The sequence below is a fragment of the Mobula birostris genome, chromosome 8 (genome assembly GCF_030028105.1).
Source record: "Mobula birostris isolate sMobBir1 chromosome 8, sMobBir1.hap1, whole genome shotgun sequence".
Lineage (NCBI taxonomy): Eukaryota > Metazoa > Chordata > Chondrichthyes > Myliobatiformes > Myliobatidae > Mobula > Mobula birostris.
This window is the reverse complement of record NC_092377.1, coordinates 65685646-65709918: the sequence shown is the minus strand read 5'-3', so window position 1 is coordinate 65709918 and position 24273 is coordinate 65685646. Positions and strand designations below refer to the sequence as shown.

The window sequence follows — 24273 nt, the reverse complement described above, 5'->3', positions numbered from 1 at the left end:
CGCACCCTTGTATTAATATCAGTGTAACTATTGAATAAATCAATCTACCCTTCATCCATATCAACGTACAGAGTTGTGCCGCACAGGAACAGGCCCTTTGGCCCATTATGTCTGTGCTGACCATGATGTTAATATATCTGCATATGGTCTATATCCGTCCATTCCTGCCTATTCACCTTCCTGTCCAAATGCCCCTATTGTATGTGCACTAATCACTTCCACGTTCCAGCCACTTACAACTCAGGAAAAAAACTGTCTTGCAAATCTCCTTTAAATTTCCCACACATTTTAGACCAAGGCTCTTCTGGAATTTGAAATTTCTACCCTGGGAAAAAAATACTCTGCCTATCAAACCTATCTATGCCTCAAGAGGTAAAAGATGCACATTTGCTCACACCCCCGTGAACCTCCTCTTTATCCTTTCCAAAGCCTTTGCCTCCTTCCTGTAATGCAGTGACCAGAACTTCACAATACTTCAAGTATGGCCCGACTAAAGTTTTAGGTTACTGTACCATGACTTCCCAGTTTTTAATACTCAACACCCTAACTGATGAAGGCAAGTATGAATGTGCCTTCTCTAGCATCTGTTTCTGTTGTCACTTTCTGGGAGCATTGAACTTGGATCCCACTGTGCATCAAATCTCCTAAGGGTCCTACCATTTACTGTATACTTATTTTCTTATATTTGATCTCCAAAATGCAGCACTCACTTGTTTGGATCGAACTCCATCTGCCATTTCTCTGCCCAAATTTCCAACTGATCTACATCCTGATGATCCTTTAGCAAATTTGCTACAAATGTCCACAACTCTGAAAAGTTTTGTCTCTTCTGAAAACTTACTCATCAGTCTCCTTAAATTTTCATCCAAATTATTTGTAACCACAAACAACAGAGGTGACAGCACCAATCCTCATGGAACACCACGGGTCACAAACCTCCAGACAGAATAACGCCCTTCCACCACAACCCACCATCTTCTATGGCCAAACTAATTTTACCAAAACTTTATATACCTCCACCTTTGATCAATCCTGTGGGATCTTATCAAAAATTTCACTAAAACCCATTTATCACCCACACCAATCATCCTTGTTATCTCTTCAAAAGACTCAAATCAATTTTGGAAGCGATCACCTTCCCTGCATAAAACCATGCCTATTCCCAATAAATCAATGACTTTTGAGATTGAGTAATAGTCACATGTACTAATTAAATCTTAAAGCTCTTAAAAGTGTGACTTTAATTAATAAATATCTTTCACAAATCTGTATCCTCCACATATTTAATAAGTAACACAGTTTGACAGGTCCTGAGGAGATTACATGCTCAGAACACCATGGTGAGGACTGCAACATAGTGCTGTTCAAACACCTTCTAAACTGGAGACTATCCAAATTTGCATCCAGCATTCTTATGCTCACAAAATACTGTTCACCCAGCACATTGGTCTACATTGTGCCCTGTTTAAATAATGTCTCAAATTTTAAACATTTCTTCTTTTCTTTCAAATCCTTCATGCAATTCCCCCTGTGATGTCTCTGGCCTACAGTCTTCTAATATCTGTGTCTTTCTCCATTTCTCATTTATTTTGCAGTACAGCTCTGTCACTCCATCACTAGCAATCACATCTTCCATCACCAAGGCTTCAGACACTCAAATTTCCCTCTTAATATCCATCTCCTCCTTTCCCTTTCAGTCCACCTTCACGAAATGTAAACCTAGTTCCTACATTTAGATAATAAGACCTTGTTCTAACAATTACAGTAAGTCTGTATTTGCTGAATTTACAGGAATGAAAAAGATCTGATGGAATTTTACAGTTTTTATGAGGTTCGAAAGCAGAGAGGATGCTTCTTTAGGGAAAAGACTAAGATGCAGGGGCATTACCTCGGAACAGGGAATAAACCATTTTGAACAGAAATGAAGTTTCTTCACACAGGAAGCAGTGAATCATTGACATTCTCTATCCTAGAGGACTCCACTCACTGAGTACATACAGAGATTGATAGAGGAACAAAAAGACATGAAAGGGAAGGGTGCCAGAAATTGGTGTTGGTAGAGAGGAACTTCCCTAATCCTGATGTTCAATGGCCTATTCTTGCCCCAATTTGTTATTAATACATTATTAATGCAGGCATTGGGAAGCAAAGTGAAGACTGAATGGTGTCTTGCTTTTCTGGAATAGATGGTCGAACTGGGGAGCTTTCATGCAATTAAAGACTTGGTACAGTGTTGATATTAGTGGTATGCAGAGAAGAGACTTGATGAGAAAGTCAGGTAAGTCAGGCTGAAATATAATGAAAACATGGGGGGGGAGGGGGGAGAAACAAAGAATATGGTAAACAAAAAGCAGAGGGCTAGTTCAAGGGCAAAGAGACAATTTCGAATGAGGTTAGTCATAGTCATACTTTATTGATCCTGAGGGAAATTGGGTTTCGTTACAGTTGCACCAACCAAGAATAGAGTATAAGGGTTGGAGGCAACATTGGATGTACGACAACTGTGGCAGGGTTTGCAAGACATTACTTCCTACAAAGCAAAACCCAATAGCATGAATGGCAGTGATACTACACTACCAGATAAACTCAGCATCTCGAAAGGGAGAACACAACTACAGCTGTGAAGATCCCTGCTGCACCTGATGACCCTGTGATCTCTGTCTCAGAGGCCAATGTTAGGCTGTCTTTAAAGAGGATGAACCTTCGCAAGGCTGAAGATCCTGATGGAAATCCTGGCAAGGCTCTGAAAACCTGTGCCAACCAACTGGCGGGAGTATTCAAGGCCATTTTCAACCTTTCACTGCTATGCGCAGAAGTTCCCACTTGCTTCAAAAAGGCAACAATTACACCAGCACCTCAGAATAATGTGAGCTGCCTTAATGACTATCGCCCGGTAGCACTCATATCGACAGTGATGAAATGCTTTGAGAGGTTGGTTATGACTAGACTGAACTCCTGCCTCAGCAAGGACCTGGACCCATTGCAATTTGCCTATCGCCACAATAGGTCAAAGGCAGACACAATCTCAATGGCTCTTCACACAGCCTTAGGCCACATGGACAACACAAATACCTATGTCAGGATGCTGTTCATCGATTATAGATCAGCATTTAATACCATCATTCCCACAATCCTGATTGAGAAGTTGCAGAACCTGGGCCTCTGTACCTCCCTCTGCAATTGGATCCTTGACTTCCTAACCGGAAGACCACAATCTGTGCAGATTGGTGATAACATATCCTCCTCGCTGACGCTCAACAGTAGTGCACCTCAGGGGTCTGTGCTTAGCCCACTGCTCTACTCTCTCGATACCCATGTGTGGCTAGGCATAGCTCAAATACCATCTTTAATTTTGCTGACGATACAACCATTGTTGGTAGAATCTCAGGTGGTGATGAGAGGGCGCACAGGAGTGAGATATGTCAACTAGTGGAGTAGTGTCGCAGCAACAACCTGGCACTCAACGTCAGTAAGACGAAAGAGCTGATTGTGGACTTCAGGAAGGGTAAGATGAAGTAACACATACCAATCCTCATAGAGGGATCAGAAGTGGAGAGAGAGTGAGCAGTTTCAAGTTCCTGGGTGTCAAGATCTCTGAAGATCTAACCTGGTCTCAACATATTGATGCAGTTATGAAGAAGGCAAGACTGTGACTGTACTTAATTAGGAGTTTGAAGAGATTTGGTATGTCAACCAATACACTGAAAAACCTCTGCAGATGTACCATAGAGGGCATTCAGACAGGCTGCATTACTGCCTGGTATGGTGGGGCTACTGCACAGGACCGAAAGAAGCTGCAGAGAGTTGTAAATTTAGTCAGCTCCATCTTGGGCACTAGCCTAAAAAGTACCCAGGACATCTTTAGGGAGCAGTGTCTCAGAAAGGCAGCATCCATTATTAAGGACCTCCAGCACCCAGGGCATGCCCTTTTCTCACTGTTGCCATCAGGTAGGAGGTACAGAAGCCTGAAGGCACAACTAAGTGATTCAGGAACCCATGAACACTATTTCACTTTTTTAATAAATATTATTTGTTTTTTTACATGATGTTTAATCTATTCAATATACATATACCATAATTGATTTAGTTGTTTATTATTATATATTTTTCTTCTTCTTCCATATTATGTATTGCATCGAACTGCTGCTGATAAGTCAACAAATTTCACGATATACGCCGGTGATAATAAAACTGGTTCTGATTCTGTAAAAGCAAAATTTCATTTTGAACAGAGCAGGGGGCAAGGCAGGTTATCTAGGGGATTGTCAGGAGTCTGTTGGAAATTCAGCCTGCACTTTTGTTGCCGGACACCTGAATCTATTTTCTTCCACTGCTTACGATATGGGACCAACGACCACATAACCTCACCCGTTGCATGAAACTCATAGCAGACTGCCAGACTTTAGACACTTTTCATTCTTTGGGTTGCAAACAATTGCTGTCATAGCCCCACAAATCCTAGCCCCTCTGCATACTTCACTTCTGCAGCTCTTACCCAGGATCCTAAAATCTATAGAAGCAGATGGCAAGGATTATTCTTCTCCATTTGGATCAATGGTTGAATTGTTGTGCATGTCGCAGAGAATAAAGACAGAACAGCCTGGACAGTTAATAAAGTACACCCATTGTACATGTGCAGACTGTAATCAACAAAAACAACTTCCCCCCCAAAAAAGGCATAGCTGCAAGGTTTTAAAAATATATTGATTTAAAACTCAGAACCACATGGAGACACATTTACTATGGCAATTAATACAGAATCTGTGCATGAAAAATTGGCTCAACTTCAAAACAAACATTTTAAAACCAAATGTGGTACATTAAAAGTTCACATTATTTTGTGCTGGCTTACTTTATTTTTAAAAAATATTCTGAGTTGTTGCAAGCCTAATGATTCATGCATACTTTGAACAGATAAACAATCAAATTAGACTGATGTGGTGCAATTCTTTTTCACAGCTACAATGTTATCAACACTCTACACTTCAGATCATATGGACAACAAATACTTTTTGTATTTGCAGTTCCTACAATGCAATACCCTCAGCTGATCTGTGAAACTGCAGTATAAAAAGATCACCAGTAGAGGGTGCACTATCATAACAAGCTTGCACAAAATTATAATCATGCAGTTATACAAGATCCTAAGAAAAGTTGATCACAAAAATAAAATCTTTCTCCATCATGATGAACATTCTGATTCAAGACGTTGTGCTTGAGTTTCACCCAGATATATTCTTCAATTTAGCATTAAGTATTAACTTCTATAGTGGTAGGTTGGTTATTGGAGAGGATTTGAGCGCATTTGGAAAGGCATTGCTTGCTTAGCGACAGTCAGCATGACTTTGTGCAGGGTGGGTCATGCCTTACAAACAGAGTTTGATTAAGGAGGTGATAGGGGTGTTTGATGATGGCATGGCAGTAGACATTATCTGCTTGTACCTTTGTAAGGCATCAAGGTCCCTGACAGTGGGTTGATTAAGAAGATAAAGACGTATGAGATCCAGAGTGAATTGTAACTTTGGGTTGGGAATTGGTTGCTCATACAAGACAGACAGGAGGGTGAACAGCTGTTATTCAGGCTGGAGGCCCTTGGCCAGTGTTGTTCTGCAAGGATTAATACTGGGAATTGCATTGTTTGCAATATACAGTATATCAATAGATAACTTGAATGAAACATCAGCAAGACAAAGGAGTTGATTGTAGGTTTCAGGAATCTATCTGTCTTGTATTGTGCCCAGCACACTGTGGCTCTACTTCATTAGGAGATTGAGAGGAATTGGAATGTCAGCAGAGACTTGCAAATTTCTGTCAGGTATGGTGCAGTGTATTCTGACTGGACACACTGCATCCTAGTATGAAGGCTCCAATGCACAGGATCACAAAAGGCTGCAACTTGTAGACTCATCACAGCAAAACACTTCCCACCAGAGGACATCTTCGAGGGGCAGTGCCTCAAAAATGTACCATCCATCATTAAAAGACCCTCACCATCCGGGAAATATCTTTTCCTCATTACTACCATCAAGGAGTATATCAGAGACCCACACTCAATGATTCAGGGACAGCTTCCTCCCCCTCCTTCATCATTGGATTTCTGAATGGTCCATGAAACCATGAACACCGGTGCACCACTTCTTCTCTTCCTCCCATGGTCCATTCTCCTCCATTATCAGATTCCTTCTTCTCCAGCCCTTTATCTTTCCCAATCACCTAGCTTCACCTATCACCTACCTGGTCCTTCTTCCCTTCCCCTCAGCTTTTTATTCTGGCAGCTTCCCTCTTCTCTTCCAGTCCGGAAGAAGGGTCTTGGCCTGAGACTTGGACTGTTTATTCATTTTCATAGATGCTGCCTGACCTGCTGAGTTCCTCCAGCATTTTTGTGTGTTGCTTTGAATTTCCAGCATCTGCAGAATCTCGTGTTTATCCCTATTTTTGCCTGTTTTGCAACTTTACACCTTTCCACTGAACTGCTGCCGCAAACAGATTTCGTTATGCAAGACAGCGACAATAAAACACGATTCTGAGAATGCACTGTGGATGGGTGGTAAGCAACATTGTAGATGACACCAGGTTTGGTGGAGTCGTGGACACCGTAAAGGACTATTAAAGAATACAGTGGGATATAGATGAGTTACAGATGTGGACAGAAAAATGGCCAGTGGAGTTCAATCCAGGCAAGCGTGGCACTTTGGGAGGTCAAATGAAAGGAGCAAGTATACAGTTAATAGTAGCTCCCTTAATAGCATTGCTCCAGTGTTCAATAGATCTGCCTATGCAAGTGGCCAAGGTGGTAAAAGGGGCAAACAGCACGCTCGCCTTTGTTGGTAGAGCAGCAAGGAAGTTGTATGCAGCTATTTAAAACTTTAGACATTTTAAGTGGTGTGTGCAATTCTGATCACCCCTTTGGAGGAAGGATATGGAGGCAGATGGAAGGATGCTGACGAGATTTCCTAGGATGCTGTCTGGATTAGAGGGAATGAGCTATAACACTGGACAAACTTTAATCGTTCTCCCCAGAGCATCGGAGGCTCAGGAGAGACCAGTCAGAGAACTTGAGAGGTCAGAACCTTTTCTCCAGGGTAGACATGCTGAACAGCAGAGGACATGCTTTTAAGGTGATGAGGGACGAGAGGAGGAGGGGAAGAGGTTTTATTATATATAGGGATGATAGGTGTCTGGAATGGATTACCAGCAGTAGTGGATGCAGGCAATTTGGAGTTCCTGAGGCTTTTAGCTAGACACATGAATATGAAGGGAAAGGTGGATACACCAGAAGAGGACATTTAGTATAAACTGACATCAAGATCAGTACAACACAATGGGTGTTCGGGCCTGTCCAGTGCTATGTTAAACTTCGTCTGCATGCTCACCAGGCCTCCATATCCTTCCAATCATGGGCTGACCAGAATTAAACTGTTAGACTGGGTTTGTTTCCCTGGAGAGAAGATGGCAGAGGAGTGACCTGATAGAGGTGCACAAATTTAAAACAAGTTAGAGTAGACGATCAAAGCATTTAAGAAGCTTTGAGATTAATTTATTTGAGTTGCCAAAGCATAAAAGGCTAAGGACCTTCAGTGTGGGTAAATAGGATTACTGTAGATGGTCAGCATGGGCATGATGGGCTGAAGGGCCTGCTTTTGTGACTCCATGGCTATAACACAACCGGATAAATTTACGTTCTATGTAACTCTGACACGACAAACCAGGCTGCACTTGTTATGTGCTTGTTAGGACCAGGTTGGGTGACTTTTTGAATGCAGAATACAACAGATGTCAATAGGTACATTTAATGTCATCTTTATTACTAATAGACCCATCACAATAATTTTGAATTAGATTCTTATGTTCCCACAGGTTCTCTTTACCTTTCTCCACAGGCTTACATGAACTGCTCAACTGCAAAATTGCAAGATATTCAACTGCAAGATATACAGACATAAGATAATTAAATCTTTTTTTTGTCCTTGGTTCTGATCAATTTTAAAGCACATCAAAAACGCAGTATTACAAATGTCTTTAAAAAAGCTCCATAACGTAATCAAAGCAACCGGCAATACCAGCTGATACTGAGTGCAGTCCTTAGGAATGCAATGATTATTTAACAGTGAGCAACACAAAATGCCGGGGGAAATCAGTAGGCCAAGCAACATTACGGAGATGAATAACTATTTTGACATTTTGGGCTGAGAAGGACAGAAACCAGAATAAGGTGATGGTGGGAGGGGTTGAAGAAAGAAACTGGGAGGTGATAGGTGGAAGAGGTAAAATGCCACAGGAGGAGGAATCCGATAGGAGAGGACAGTGGACCACGAAGAAAAGCAAAGGAGGAAGGGAGCAAGATGGAGGTGATGAGCAGGTGAAGAGAAAAGAAGGGGTGAGTGGGGAATAGAAAAAGAGGGGAAGGAAGGAAAAGAAATTACTGGAAGTTAGAGAAAGCCATTAGGCTGGAGGTCATTAATCCTCCAATCTGAGTCTGGCCTCATCATGGCAGTAAAGGAGACCATGGACAGACATTTCAGGGACCATGGACAGACATCTCAGGGACCATGGACAGACATCTCGGAATGGGAAATCAAATTGAAATGGATAGCCACTGGGAGATCCTGCCTCTTGTGGTGGATAGAGCAAAGGTACTTGACAACGTGGTCCCTCAATCTGCATCGGGTCTGATTGATATAGAGGAAGCTGCACCAGGAGTGCCAGATATAGTAGACAACCCCAACAGATTTGCAAGTGAAGTGTTGTCTCACTTGGATGGACTGTTTGGGGCTCTGAATGGTGGTGAGGGAGGTGAAGTGTATCACTTGTCATGCTTGCAGGGGCAAGTGCCAGGAGGGAGATCAGTGGGAAGAAATGAGTAAACAAAATAGTTACACCGAGGTTGTTCCCTACAGAAAGCGGAGGGTGGTGGAGAGGAAAAAAGATGTTTAGTGGTAAAATCTGTTGGAGGTGGCAGAAGTTATAGAGGAACGATGTGCTGTATATGGAGGCTGGTGGACTGGTAGGTAAGGACAAGGGGAACCCTACCCATGTTATGATGGCAGGAGGATGGAGTGAGGGTAGGTGTGCAGGAAATAGAGGAAATGCAGATGAGGGCAGCATCAATTGTTGGGGAAGGGAAACACTTTCTTTTAAAAACAAAGTGGCTACCTCAGATGTTCAAGAATGGAAAACTTACCCTTATAACAAATGTGGTGGAGACAGAAGGAAATAGCACATGTACAAGTGACATTGTGGATGGAAGTACAGCCAAAATAACTGCAAGAGTAAGTGGGTTTGTGAAAGAGGTCAAGTCATCTTCCTGTCTCTCGCAATGGAGAAAAGGTAGAGAAAAGTGTCTGAGATGGACCAAGTAAATTTGAACCATTTTATTGTTACTGGATTCAAATTCATCCGCCACCAGATTAACACTCGTCACTTTACTGAACCATTTGTAAAACAAAGAACTAACATTGATTGACGCTCTGTTGCAAACTTTACTCAGTTGTGGTACCCCTGCCTCCATGATTGACTGTTCTGGCTTCAAAGTGCATCCAAAAGATTTGAGCACATTATTTTTTTTTCCCTGGCACTTGGTGTAGTTCCGAAGAAGCCGTTTGCAGCACCAATTTTTTTTAAATGAATCGTTCAATCAAGATCTCATTTGCCCTCTCAGAAGATGCAAAACAGGACACCGTTGAGAAGCATGCAAATTCTCTTGCTTTCTAGGCAAATATTAGTTACTGCAAAATTGCAGATTACAACATCAGTCTTTAACATCATGGCTTTGTGGGACCTCACAGTCTGCAAATTAGCTGCCACATTTTCCCACAATACAACATAATTGAAACATGTTGGTCATCCTGGCACCTAAAGCGACTCAGTATAAATGAAAGTACTTTCTTTTGGCACCTACTTGCATCAGACTTTTTTATGAACCCTCTTCTCCCAGAGATATTGTGCATTTAAACAAGTGACAAACCAAACTGCTTCTAAACTTTGTCATTTTCTAATGAATGAAATGCAACATATACACAGATCTGATGAGAATATTTTTGTTCCAAAGCCACACATTTGAACTAATTTCTTGAGACATACAAGGGTTTAAGGGATTAAACAATACTTTCAACCAGCTGGAGACTGAGAATTCAGAGTTGTCATTTCAGGGTAAGGGATCAGCTTACATGAGGAAATATTCTTTTACGAAGAGCTGAGAATTCTCTGTCTCAAAGGCTCAGTTGTTAAGTGCATTCATGGATACATCCCACTGAAGGTAAATAATCTAATTTCTCCAGAGGTCCTTTCTTACCTTAACTTCACAAGGGATGTCTATCCTGAAATCAGAAAAGTAAACCAGGAAACCACCTCTCATACCCCATCTTTCCAACAGCATATGACGCACTGTAGCATTTAACATCATTCTATTTTCAGCCTTTGCTCCCTGCATGTTGAGACCCACCTTTTCTCAAAGCCGCCCTCCAGTTCAGCAGCTGAGACCAGAATCAGTGGGGGTGAGGCAATTTTACTGGAAGTCTATCACCTGTCTGTAAATTTTTCCCATGAATAGACTTTGTAATGCAGCAATGTCAATTTAAAATCTAAATCAATTACTATCACAGCATTATAAACTTTTTTTTCAAAAAAAAACTTGGTTATTCCGCCTAAAATTGATATGGTGGTAATTCAGGAATGAAAGAATTCCTTAATTTGCTTTGTTGCTCCATTACTAAGTTTGAAATCAAAAGAAAATCTGAAAATGGATGGGTTCTTTCATGTAACCAATATTCCCATAGGAGTTAAAGCACTAGCATATTAATAAGGACACAGGTGCTGTGTTATTAATGCACAGCAGGCAGCTTTTAGCCACTCATTAACTAATTCAGTGTTCTTAAAAGCAATAACTAAGTGTAATATATTTATATAATCAAAAGTTAATCAGATGATGGAGACAAACAGTCTGTCCTAACGATTTCATGTTAAGTCTTTTTGCACACCATTATCATTCACTTACTTATTCCATATCTGGAAGATCGACCAGAGGTTTTATTTCAAGGTTAAGCAAAATATAATGATTTTTCCCAGAAGATCTTTGTAAAAAGTATTTGAGTATTACCCAAAGAAGATCTGGTTAAAATACAGGAAGCAGTATGCAGGTAGGTGTGGGTTGGATTCAGAGGAGAAAATACAAGGTGCACAGTTAAAAATATACTTTTAAACACCCTTATAAATTCACAAAAATGTACTAACACAGATTCAATAATTCTGTATTCATAACTAAAAAGGCATTTCTTCAAATAATAGCAAACCAGACTCTCAGTCGGAATGTCATCCATCTACAAGCTGTCCACTTTTAAGTTAATCAAACTTCAGAACTAAGTAGTTTAATTACTCACTGTAGTGTTACAAAATCTACCACAGCCCTCTTCGTGGCCTAACTCGACTGCACTTACACTTCAATCACTAAAGTAAATAACACAATTCCCCTACACAGCAAAAAGGTTTTATTAATTCCAATGTTACAATGGAGGCAACCCAACCCTTAAGAACTGTTCACAACTTTTTATTTTACACTCAGTTTACATAGCATACATGTAATCGTCATGATAAGTTACAATGATTGGATTTAATCTTGGAAACATGAGCACTGGAAAAACTTTGAAGGAGCTACTTCTGTGACAGCAAAATATTTTTGTTATAACGCTGCCGAGGACATTTTTCTTTTGAACAACCAGAGAAGATACGTCTGTCTGAGGACAAGTAAGCTATGCCTTCCACAGGCAAAATTTTACAAATCCAGTACCCAAGCATAGGCACAAGGTTACAGGGAGATTGGATTTTGATCCATTTGTTCAATTGCAAGAATCCTATTGGCAATTTAACATTAGAAAACTTTTGTCTTTTCTCCACAACAGAACTAATACTGTTGCTCCCTGAAGGTAGATAATGTGTATTGTCAGGGAAAATTCTACATGCAGTAAACGATTCAGAAACCAACAGTTCTCTTCTGGTGCTGAAGTCATCAGAAACTGAAAGCATTCCTCAAAGTGTGCATCAAATGCCCTTCCTTCAAGTGCGGACTGATGTTAGTGTTCACAACTTGTGCCAAACACCTGCAACCTGAGAAATTTAACCCTCTGCCAGGTGGTTTTGCAGAAGTAGTACAACAGGAAAGGTAGTACTTAACAATGCCTGAGTAGGTGCAGGTGATGAAATCCAAGCTGGATTAGTTTAAGAAGAAGCTTTTACCAAATGTGGTTAGCAAACAGAAGTACATCAACTAGGTGTTACATGCAAACCATTATCCAAAGAGAATGTTGTTTAAGTACACCATATGAAGCCAGCATTAAAAATTACCTTCAATTAACTGATTAATTAAGGCTACAGATCAAACCAATTACTCCACAAATTGTCAATTAGATTAAACAGCCAGAGCACATTCCTGTAATATACTCCCTAACATTTTGTATAATAATGAATTGCTTTGATTTATGCCAAATTTATGCATAGAAACTTTAGCACAATCTCAACTTGGAAAATTTCTGCAACTTCTGTCACACTTTGCCATTGCACCCAACGAAAACTAAAGTGCCTGTGAAAAGTGTTCACCCCCCTTGGAAGTTTTCATGTTTAATTGTTTTACAACATTGAATCACAGTGGATTTAATTTGGCTTTTTTTTTATTCTGAAAAACTCCTTCTTATTCAAGTGAAAACAGATCTCTACAAGATTATCTAAATTAATTACAAACATAAAAACACATAATACTTGACTGCATAGGTATTCACCTGCTTCAAGTCAGTATTTAGTAATTAGATTATGAGAACACTCAGTCCTCTTTTATTGTCATTTAGAAATGCATACATGCATTAAGAAATGATACAATGTTTCTCCAGTGTGATATCACAGAAAACAGGACAAACCAAAGACTAACACTGACAGAACCACATAATTATAACATACAGTTATAGCAGTGCAAAGTAATACCATAAATTGATGAAGAACAAACCATGGGCACTGTAAAACAAAGTCTCAAAGTCCCCGAGTCGATCGACTCCCGAGTCCCCAACAGCAGGTGGCAAAAGGGAGAAACTCACTGCCATAAACCTCCAGGCACCGTCAACTTGCCGATGCCTTGGAAGCAGCCGACCACAGCCGACACTGAGTCAGTCCGTCCGAAAACTTCGAGCCTCCAACCAGCCTCTCTGATACAGCCTCCCAAGCGCCATCCTCTGCCGAGCGCCTTCAACCTCACTCCGGCTGTTGAAACCCGCAAAGCTGAGGATTTCGGGGCCTTCTGCTCTGGAGATTCCGGTTACCACACAGTAGCAGCAGCAGCAAAGTGGGCATTTCAGAAGTTTTCCAAATGTTCCTCCGTACTCTCACGTCCGTCTCCATCAAATCAGAATTGTGCATGGTCCCCTACTTGACAGATAACAGACATCATTCACCGGAGAGGCCGCGCACGCTGCCGTCGCACCACCATCTTCTCCTCCTTTGGCAGCAATTACAGCCTTGAGTCTGTGTGGATAGGTCTCTATCAGCTTTGCACATCTGGACACTGCAATTTTCCCCATTTTTCTTTACAAAACTGCTCAAGTTCTGTCAGATTGCATGGGATCATGAGTGAACAGCCCTCTTCAAGTCCAGCCATAAATTCTCAATTGGACTGAGGTCTGGAGTCTGACTTGGCCACTCCAGGACATTAACTTTGCCATTTTTAAAGCCATTACTGTGTAGCTTTGGCTTTATGCTTGGGACCACTGCCTTGCTGAAAAACAAATCTCCCAAGTCACAGCCTCTTGCAGACTGCACCAAGTTTTCCTCAAGGATTTCCCCGTATTTTGCTGAATTCATTTTACCCTCTATCTTCACAAGCTTTCCAGGGCCTGCTGCAGTAAAATATCCCCACAGCATGATGCAGCCACCAGCATGGTAGGGATGGTGTGTTTTTGATGATGTGCGATGTTCGGCTGACATGAAACACAGCATTTAGTCTGATGGCCAAAAAGCTCCATTTTGGTTTCATCGGACCATAGAACCTTCTTCCAGCTGACTTCAGAGTCGCCCACATGCTTTCTGGTGAACTCTAGCCGAGATTTCATGTGAGCTTTTCTCTTTGCCACTCTCCCATAAAGCTGCGACTGGTAGAGCACCCGGGCAACAGTTGTTGTATGCGCAGTCTCTCCCATCTCAGCCACTGAAGCTTGTTACTCCTCCAGAGTTGTCATAGGTCTCTTGGTGGCCTCCCTCACTTGTCCTCTTCTCGCATGGTCAATCAGTTTTTGAGGACGGCCTGCTCTTGGTAGTTTGCAGTGGTGCCATATTCCAAAAGGATATTCCAAGGGATATTCACTGACTAGGAAATATTCTTGTATCCATCTCCTGACTTGTGCTTTTCAATAACCTTTACGTGGAGTTGCTTGGAGTGTTCTTTTGTCTTCATGGTGTAGTTTTTGCCAGGATACTGACTTGCCTGCAGTTGGACTTCCAGATACAGGTGCATTTTTACTATAATAATTGAACCACCTTGACTGCACACAGGTCTCCAAAAACAGACCTCCAGTTAACTAATAATATGACTTCTAAAACCAGTTGGCTGCACCAGTGATGTCTCAGTGTGTCATAGTAAGGGCGGGGGGGGGGAATGAATAATTAAGCAATCAATTATTTTGTGTTTTATATTTGTAATTAACTTAGATCACTTTGTAAAGATCTGTTTTCACTTTGACACGAAAGAGTCTTTTTCTGTTTATCTGTGCCAAAAAAAGCCAAATTAAATCCACTGTGATTCAATGTCATATAATGATAAAACATGACAACTTCCCGGGTGGGGGGGGGGGGGGGGGGGATGAATACTTTTTATAGGCACTGTAATTAGTACATGAGAGAAAAATCACAAATTTATAATGGTAAAAACTTTGCTCTGAACAAAGTCTTAAATAATCTCCTAATTCATATATTATGAATGCACTGGACTATCTGATTTATACACCTCAGAAAATTCTTCGTTAGTATCTTTGCCCATCGATGGAAAATTAAGAGGCCCAAGGATCATTCGGTGGTGAACAGACATCACACAGTCTCATCCCTTTATAATTGGTGGGAGCGTGGAAAACGGTAGATACGTTTAGCATTGACAGTGAACATTGACAGTATTTTCATAGAAGTTGAATTCTGTTGTGTGCTAAACTGGGGGGGGGGCTATAAATGAATACAGAAACTGGGATACAATGACAGAGGTTTATAGAAACAGTTGTAAATACAGGAAAGCAGGAGCAGAAGCAGGTCACTCAGCTGCTCAGGTTTGCCATACCCTTCACCATGAGCATGGTTGATCTATGCTGGATACATCTCCTCGTAAATGCCAGTCTTCCATAACCCTCACTCAATTCCTTTATTTATCTATTCCAGTATTCAATATATCTGATCACCAGGTTTCCATCACCCTCCATAGCAGAAAATTCTGGAGATTCACTGCCCATCACAGAAGTTTCTATGCACCATAGTTTGAATTGACGAGCCCTTAACTTTGCACCCACATCCCTTTATTTGTAATTCTCCCACAAGTAGGGAAAAAAAATTGCTTCAGCTTCTTTATGAATTTATTTGTGTGAATAAGGTTACTCCTGATCATTCTAAACTCCAATAAATACAGGCCCAAATTGTCTTTCCCCTTTTGACCACTGTTCTGTTATTTGATTCATAAATCAACAGTTATCTATGCATTTAAAAGTCTAAACATAACGAGCAGAAACCTGCCTTCCTGACCTTGGAACATTTTGGGTTTTGTAGATGGAGGAGAGTTTCAGAAAAGCCTTGAAAACAGCAGAGACAAGAGATTGTTTCCACTTGTGGGAGAATCTAAAACTAGGAATTTCTGTTTAAAGATAATTGTCTGTCCACAATACAGAAATAGTTTGTCCGATTTCTATTCCACAGAGGGGAAAAGTATAATTTTATGGATGTTTAAGTCAAAGTTAGAAAGAGTTAGAAAAATTCTTCATAAGTAATAGGTAAAAGGTTACCATATGCCGATAGGCATTTGAAATTGAGATTACAATCAGATCAGCTGTGATATCAAATAATGGAGCAGGTTCAAGAGGCCCAGTGGCCTATTCCTGCTTCAGATTCCTACAGTCTTTACATTTTGTCCATTATTTTGGTCACCAAATTACATCCAAGATACTCGACGAAAGATTTTGCTTTGGTATAAAAAACTTGCACAACCTGAATAATTTACCGTGCAAGTATTTTGAAACAAAAAGGAGGAGCAAACTTCCAGTCTGGTGTTAATGGTTAGATGGTCAGTTTTAAGTGAATTCCTGAATAACCAATTGCAAAGATGTCGTTTATGACAAGTGAAAATCACAGTCAAAGGACAGAAACTACAGGCTGTTGGACCAGTTTACTTACCTTGGCAGCACCCTCTCCCGAGCAGTGACTATTGACACAGAAGTTAATTGCAGAATAGCAAAGGCAAGTTCTGCTTTCGGTAGACTGCGCTCAACTGTATGGGAATGCTGAGGAATCAGTCTAGCAACAAGACTGAAGGTCTACAGAGCCGTGGAACTCACTATCCTGCTGTATGCCTGTGAAATGTGGACTGTGTATCAAAGGCATGCAAGACAGTGCAACCATTTCCACATGACTTGTCTTCACAGAATATTAGGCATCAGATGGCAAGACAAAGTACCAGACACTGAAGTTCTCTCTAGAGCAAGTCTACCATCAGTCCACACACTGCTGATGAGAGCACAGACCCGATGGCAGGTCCTGTCATCCACATGCTGGACAAGCGCATACTCAAGCAGCTCCTTTTTGGGGAACTCTCTGCTAGAAGACGCTCACATGGAAGGCAGAAGAAACATTACAAAGACACACTAAAGGCCTCCCTGAAGTCGCTTGACATAGATGCGACCACCTGGGAAACGCTGTCACAAAACTGCCCTACCTGGCGCAGCCTTATCCATAAGGCCTGTCAAGCTTTTGAAGCAAGGCGCTTTGCTGAAGCGCAACATAAGCATGAGCTACGAAAGTCCAGAGCCACCAGCGCAACAACTGCAGTGCCTACACGTGTCTGCCCAACATGTGCCAGGACATTCCGTGCCCGAATTGGCCTGACCAGTCATCTTCAGACACACCGCATCCAGTCTCAAAGTGACTAATGGTGTTGAGGTCTTCATCGACGACAACGATGGATGAACAACAACAATGGGACTTTTGCATCACCTGAGGATAGAACTTTGGTTTAATGGTCTATCCAGAAGTACAGAAAATTATTAACATAATGCAAAATTCATCCACATCATATACATCTGCAGATCAAATAAACATGGCTAGCACCATCCTGTATAAGAAACCGAACATACTTGGTACATGATCGAAAAAGCTTGTTTTTGCATCTGTGTTAACAGCCATTTACATTTGAGAAAAATTCTTCAACTGCAAATGATTTGGACATCCTGTGATAATGAAAAGCACTACATAAACACAAGCTACACATACTTACAATGCAAGACACAAGGGTGTATAGTTCTGTAATTTCCTTCCTATCACCATGCCCCACCTCACCAAACCTCCAGCAATCAGTTGTTCACATAGCTTTGGGAAAGAGCCCTGCTCTATAATACAAGGACCCATGGGTAAACAGGTATTATTGCAAGTTACTGGAAAGGATTTCCTTTTGTTGATGCAAGATTTAGTTTCAGAACTTGGCATGTAATCAATATTTTCAATAAGTTGAGACTGACCTCTGAATTTAAAAAATGATATTTGTTTATCCAGTTTGGCAGTACTCACAAAGAAAAACATTAAAACCTTATTCACAAAGTCTGCCAGCCACCATCGCAGCCCTGAAAGCAACTGGATGTTCCAGCATTGCATAAATAATATAGGAGGTGATACAATGAAAAATCAAAGTGTCGAAAAAGTCATTCCCAGTCCAGTCAATGGGTCCCTCATTTCACGCCTAATGTGGAAAGACAATAAACAGATGAAGCATGATCCATGTTTGTGATATAAATGATAAACTGTACAACGACACACTTTTTAATATTTTACTCTCCTGGCAATCGGTCAGGTAGAGGTGTTGAGCCACACAAAGCACAGACTCCTGCTCAGTTCTTTCACTGTTGTTACTGGACCACAGCCAACATTGTAACAGGAAGTTAACAATAGAGCAGCCATGCTTGCCCACTCCTGATAACTAGTTACTGGTTATGTTTTACAGTGAGGGTCAATGGATAAGGCTCAGAGTCTATCACCTACAGTTGAAGAATTGCTAATGATTAGCAAATACAGAAGAATTGCATGAAGATAGTCAATGCCTAATTTTCTTAACAGAAAAGCTATTTTATTTTGAACAAAAATAGAACTGCTCCCTCGTCGTACTAATATTCCAAAATTCTTAAAGATAAAATTAATAGCAGCATGAACTAAACAAAGCAAGTTCTAACAACACACACAAAATGCTGGAGGAACTCAGCAGGTCAGGCAGCTTCTAGGAAAAGAGTACAGTCAATGTCTTGGGCTGAAACCCTTTGACAGGACTGGAGAAAAAACTAGGGACTAGATTTTAAAGGTGGGGGGGGAGTGGAGAGTGAAACACGAAGTGATAGGTGAAACCTGGAGGGGGAAGGATGAAGTAAAAAGCAGGGAAGTTGATTGGTGAAAGAGACAGAAGGCTATGGAAGAAAGAAAAGGAGGGAAGAGCACCAGAGATGAGGTGAGAGGGGGAAAGGGGGATGGGAAATGGTGAAGAGGGGTGCGTTACTGGAAGTTTGGGAAATCGATAATCATGTCATCAGGTTGGAGGCTACCCAAACGGAATATAAGGTGTTGCTCCTCAAACCTAAGTGTGGCCTTATCACAACAGTGAAAGAGCCATAGATGGACATATCGGAATGGAAAGTGGAATTAAAATGGGTGGCCACTGGTAGATCTGGCTTGTTCTGGTGGATGCAGCGCAGGCGCTCAATGAAGAAGTCTCCCAATCTACGTTGGGTCTCACCGATCCGATGGAGGAACAACACCTTATATACTGTTTGGGTAGCCTCCAACCTGATGACATGAATATTGATTTCTCAAACTAGCTTGGCAGGAGGATGGGAATCAGAGCAGCAGGTCAGAAATTGGATCAATTGAGGGGAAGGTAGATGTCATAACCGGTAGAACAGGCTGGAGCAACGTAATGGGCGCAATGGAACAAACTGGTGGAAGTATGTTTATTTTAATGTTAGAAGTACTAAGGTTAAGGGTCATGAACTGAGAGCATGGATCATTACGTGGAACATATTAAGTTGTGGCCATAACAGAGATTAGGCAAAGAGGGGACTGGAATGGATGCTTAATGTTCAAAGGTTTCAATGTTTTAGAGAAGATAGAGAACAAGATAAAAGAGTTGGGGGGGGAGGAGTTGTGCTATTAGTCTGGGTTAATATCGCAGATATACTCATCCACTGAGTCTGTGTGTGTAGATTCAAAGAAAAGTACATTACTACAGTAGAATTACAGTGCTCCTCAACCCTTTGTTCACACAAATGACTACAACCAAGGATTTATCAATTTAACTGAAAATTTTTGATTGTTTTAATTTTTCACAGTAGAACACAAAAAAACAGGGAAAACTGTAAAGCATGAAAAGCTAAAAATTCAAAAACTGAAATGGCAGCAGCTCAAAAATATTCTTCCCCTTTTGCTCAGTATGGAGGCCAAATCATTGGGTGTATTTAAGGCAGCAATATAGGTCCTTGATTGGCCAGGGCATCAAAGGGTATGGGGCGAAAGCAGGGGAATGGGGATGACTGAAAGAATTGGATCAGCCCATGATTGAATGGCGGAGACCACTCAATGGGCTGAATGGCCTACTTCTGCTCCTATATCTTATGGTCTTATAATATTTAGTTGAACCACCTCTCAGTTATTATAGCCAGTTGTCTTTTTTGGCTTTGCACAATGTGATGGAGCAAGATTTGCCCATTCCTCCTTGCAAAACTGCTTAAGCTGTGCCAGGTTAGTTGGCGAGCAGCAGTGATCAGCAATTCTGAGGTCTTGCCAGAGATGTTCAATTGAGTTAAGGTCAGGACTCTGACTGGGCCACTTAAGGACATCAATTTTCTTTATTTGAAACCACTCTATGGTTGCTCTGGCAGTGTGCTTTGAATCGTTACCCTGCTGAAAAACTTCCTCCGCAGATTAAGCTTTCTGGCAGAGGCTAACTGGTTTTTATCCACAATCTCTCTGTATTTAGCAGCTCTTACCTTCTCATCAATCCTGACCAGATTTCATCCCTGTTGCTGAAAAGCATCCCTGGAGCATGATGCGACCTCCACCTTACTTTACAGTAAGGATGGTGTTACCAGGCTGATGCACAATATTAAGATTTATGCCGCACGTACCGCTTAGTGTTGAGGCCAAGAAGTTCCACTTTAGTCTCATCCGACCACAAGACCTTCTTCCACATCTTAACAATATCTTCTAAGTGACACTTTGCAAAGTCTTGACAGGTAAGCATATGCATTTTTTTTAAGCAGTATGTGTGGCATAAATCTAATACTGTGCATCAGCCAGGTCCTGAAGAACTAGCAAGTAACTAGCATTGTTCCATTGTTCAAGAACAGAAACAGGGATAAACCTGAAAGTTAAAGTTATTAGATTCTTGAGAATGGGATTTATGAGCATGTTGGAAAACAATGGCCAAATTAGGGACAGGCAGCATGGATTTGCATGGGGCAAGTCATGTTTTACTAACAAATGAATTTTGAGAAATTGATGAAGGTAGAGATCTAGATAAGTTCACATGGATATTACCAAGGCATATAATCGATGTCTGTAAAGAGTTTGTACATTTTCCTTGTGAGCTCCTCTGAATGTCCAGTTTCCTCCCACAGTTCAAAGTCATACTGGTGGGTAGTTTGTGAGAAATGCTGTACTGTGGCAGCAGTACGTTGCAAGGCATAATAAGAAAAAGTCTATTAATTACAACAATACATTTAAAATATTAAGTTAAATAAGGTAGTGCAACGAAAAAGAGGAAAAAAATGTTTTTTTTGAAAAGTGAGGTAATGTACATGGGTTCATTGTTCATTCAAAAATCTGATGGCAGAGGGGAAGAAGCTGTTCCTGAAACATTGGGTTTGTTTCTTCGGGCTTCGGTACCTCTTCTTAGATGGTAGCAATGAGACGAGATATGTCCTGCACGATGGGCATCCTGAATGATGGATGCCGCCTTTTTGAGGCATCATCTTTTGAAGATGTCCTTGATGCTGCAGAAACTAGTGCCCACGATGGAGCTGGCTGAGTTAACAACTTTCTGCAGCTTTTTCCCAGCTCCATGCCATGGTTCCCTGATACCAAACAGTGATGAAACCAGTTAGGATGCTCTCTATGGTACATCTGTAGAAATTGGCAAGTCTTTTGGTGACATACAAAGTCTCCTCAAATTCCACCTGAAATATAGCTGCTGCTGTGCCTTCTTTGCAATTGCATCAACTTGTTGGATAGATTTTCATGGATGTTGACAGCCACGGATTTGAAGCTGCTCACCCTTTCCACTGCTGATCCCTCAGTAAGGACTGGTTGTGTTCCCTCGACTTCCCCTTCCTGTCCACAATCAATTCCTTGATCTTACTGACAATGAGTGCAAGGTTGTTGTTGTGACATTACTCAACCAGCTGATTGATTTCACTCCTGTATGCCTCCTCATTGCCATCTGAAATTCTGCCCACAACAGTTGTGACATTGGCAGATTTATAGATGGTGTCTGAGCTGTGTCTAGTCATACAGTCATGAGTGCAGAGAAAGTACAGCAGTGGGATAAGCCCGCATTTTAGAGGGGGCATCAGTGTTCACCATCAGCGAAGAGGAGATGTTATTTCAATCCACACTGATTGTGGTCTCCCAGTGAGGAAGTCAAAGATCCAGTTGAAGAGGGAAATATAGAGACACAGATTTGGATTTGGAACTGAGGGTAGGATTATACTGAATGCTGAACTGTAATTGATGTAGGTATTGCTATTGTCTGGCTGTGCAAGGCTGAGTCAAAAGCCAGTGAGACTGCATCCACGGTTGACCTATTGTGGTGATACACAAATTGCAGCAGGTCCTGATCTTGCTTTGGCAAAAGTTGATTCCAGCTATGACAAACTCCTCAAAGCATTTCATCACAGTAGATTGAGTGCAACTGGGTGATAGTCTCTGTCCTTCTTACGATTGTCGCCCTTTTGAAGCAGGTGGGAACCTATGACTACCACGGTGAGAGATTGACGATGTCCTTGAACAGTCCCATCAGTTATCTAGCAGAGTCTTACAGTGCTGTATCAGATACACCATCGCGGCCTGATGTCTTGCGAGGGTTTTCCCTCCAAGACAGAAATCACAGGGTCACCAGATGCTACAGGGATTCGCACAGGTATAGTTTTATTCTCCCTTTCAAAGTGTGCATAAAAGGCTTGCGCTCATCTGAGAGTGAAGCATCATAGCCATCCATGACGTTAGGTTTCACCTTGTCAGAAGTAACGTCCTGCAAGCCCTGCCAGTGCTGATGTATATCCAATTCTGTCTAACTTTCATTGGAAATGTTTTTCACTGTTAAAATAGCTTTCCATGGTTTGTACCTGGACTGCTTGTATAGTTATGGATCACTGGTCTTGAATACCACAGATCTAACCCTCAGCAGACTACAAATTTCCTGGTTCATTATGGCTTTTGATTTGGGCTTGTCTGGTACATTCTCGAAGGCACAAACTCATCCAGCACAGGTCTTGATGAAGTTGGTGACAACTATGGCGTATTCATTCAGACTCAAAGATGAATCCCTGAATATTGTCAAATCCGCCAACTCAAAGCAGTCCTGTAAGCACTCCTCTCTGCCTCCCTTGACCATACTTTCTGGTGCTGTGGTCTCTGCATTTTAATCATACCTGCATTCTGGCTCATCTTCCACGCTTGTTTTTCTTAAAGGGGAAATACACTCGTGGCCTGAGCCTGTAGTCCAGGATCCGACGGTTTTGAGTATCAGTAGACTTCTTAAACATCTGAAAATGATTTTGCTTACTGAAGTACCCATGGCTGTGAGAGTGGATTTCAGCTGCAGTAATCCTGAATGGGAATATTTGACCATTCCCATCAGAGCTGAATGCAGAGTCACCACCTATCGGCACCATCTTGTGTGGCTAATTTTATAAGTTTTTATCTTTACACACAGTGTTGGGTGCCTTAAATGCTCTGCCAGGGTTGGTGGTAGAGGCAAATACACAGAGGACACGGTGTAGGCAGAAGGGATTAGTGTAGTTGGGCATTTGATAACAAACTCAATTAGTTATTCTGAGCCAAAGGGCCTGATCCTATGATATACTGCTCCATGTTCTCCAAAATTTTAAATTCCTGTGTATACTCAAATCTGAAGGAATAGTTAACTGACTGCTCCTTAATAGACTTGCTTTAGGAAACATCTCATAGCTCTTAGTGTACAGAACAGAATATGTTCAGTTTTTTATCATCATTTGGTGCTCACAACTCCCCAGATTTTGCCATGTGGAAACTACCAGAATGGACATCAATTTCATCAATTGGAGACTGCATCATTAGCCAAAGTGAAGCCCAAAGCACTCCTTCAATCTCACGCTGACAATGTAATACTGTTAAACAAACAGCCTGAAGGTGTCCACATTAAATTACACCATATGCCTTTGAACAGACAGTATGTGGTTGAAAACATCTGGCACCTGCTCACGTTTCTCAAACAGAAATCACCACTGATCACCATGCTGCAAGAGCATCAGTATTTTCAGAACTCAGACAGCAACGCTGCAATGGTTTGCAAGGGGAAAATGAAAAAATTTTGCAAAGAGACTGTGATTTCCCATTCTGAAAGAACCAGAGAACTACTTGCTCATTTAAAGACTACTCATGAGGTACCTAATGATCTCTAAAATAAATGGGGAAGCTGGATGATTTTCTCTGTCAATATTGTTCATCATTTCCGCATCTAAAAGCTTAGCCATAATTTCTCTTTACATTGGTGGGGGAGGGGTGTGACAAACAAGGGAGTGACTGATAGTCAACAGAATTAACAAGTGACAAGAAATGGCAGTTCCCAGTGGATTTTCCACACCCTCCACCTAGAATAAAATTATACACAAAGAGATGCAATTTGCCTTTCTTTGTATTATAAATATCCATATTTCATATATAAGTTTAGATTACAGTTCAGTACAAAATGACAACATTTTAGTGACTTCCAAATATACGTTAAATTATGGGTGTCTTTAGAAAGTGTCTTTGCATCCGCCC

General features: G+C 41.3%; 1 protein-coding gene across 4 annotated transcripts in view; it reads right to left on the bottom strand.

Moving 5' to 3' along the window:
* LOC140201358 (rho guanine nucleotide exchange factor TIAM2-like) overlaps window positions 1–24273 on the bottom strand; it is a 278281-nt gene that overhangs the window by 141203 nt on the left and 112805 nt on the right. The gene's annotated exons all lie outside the window — the stretch shown is intronic.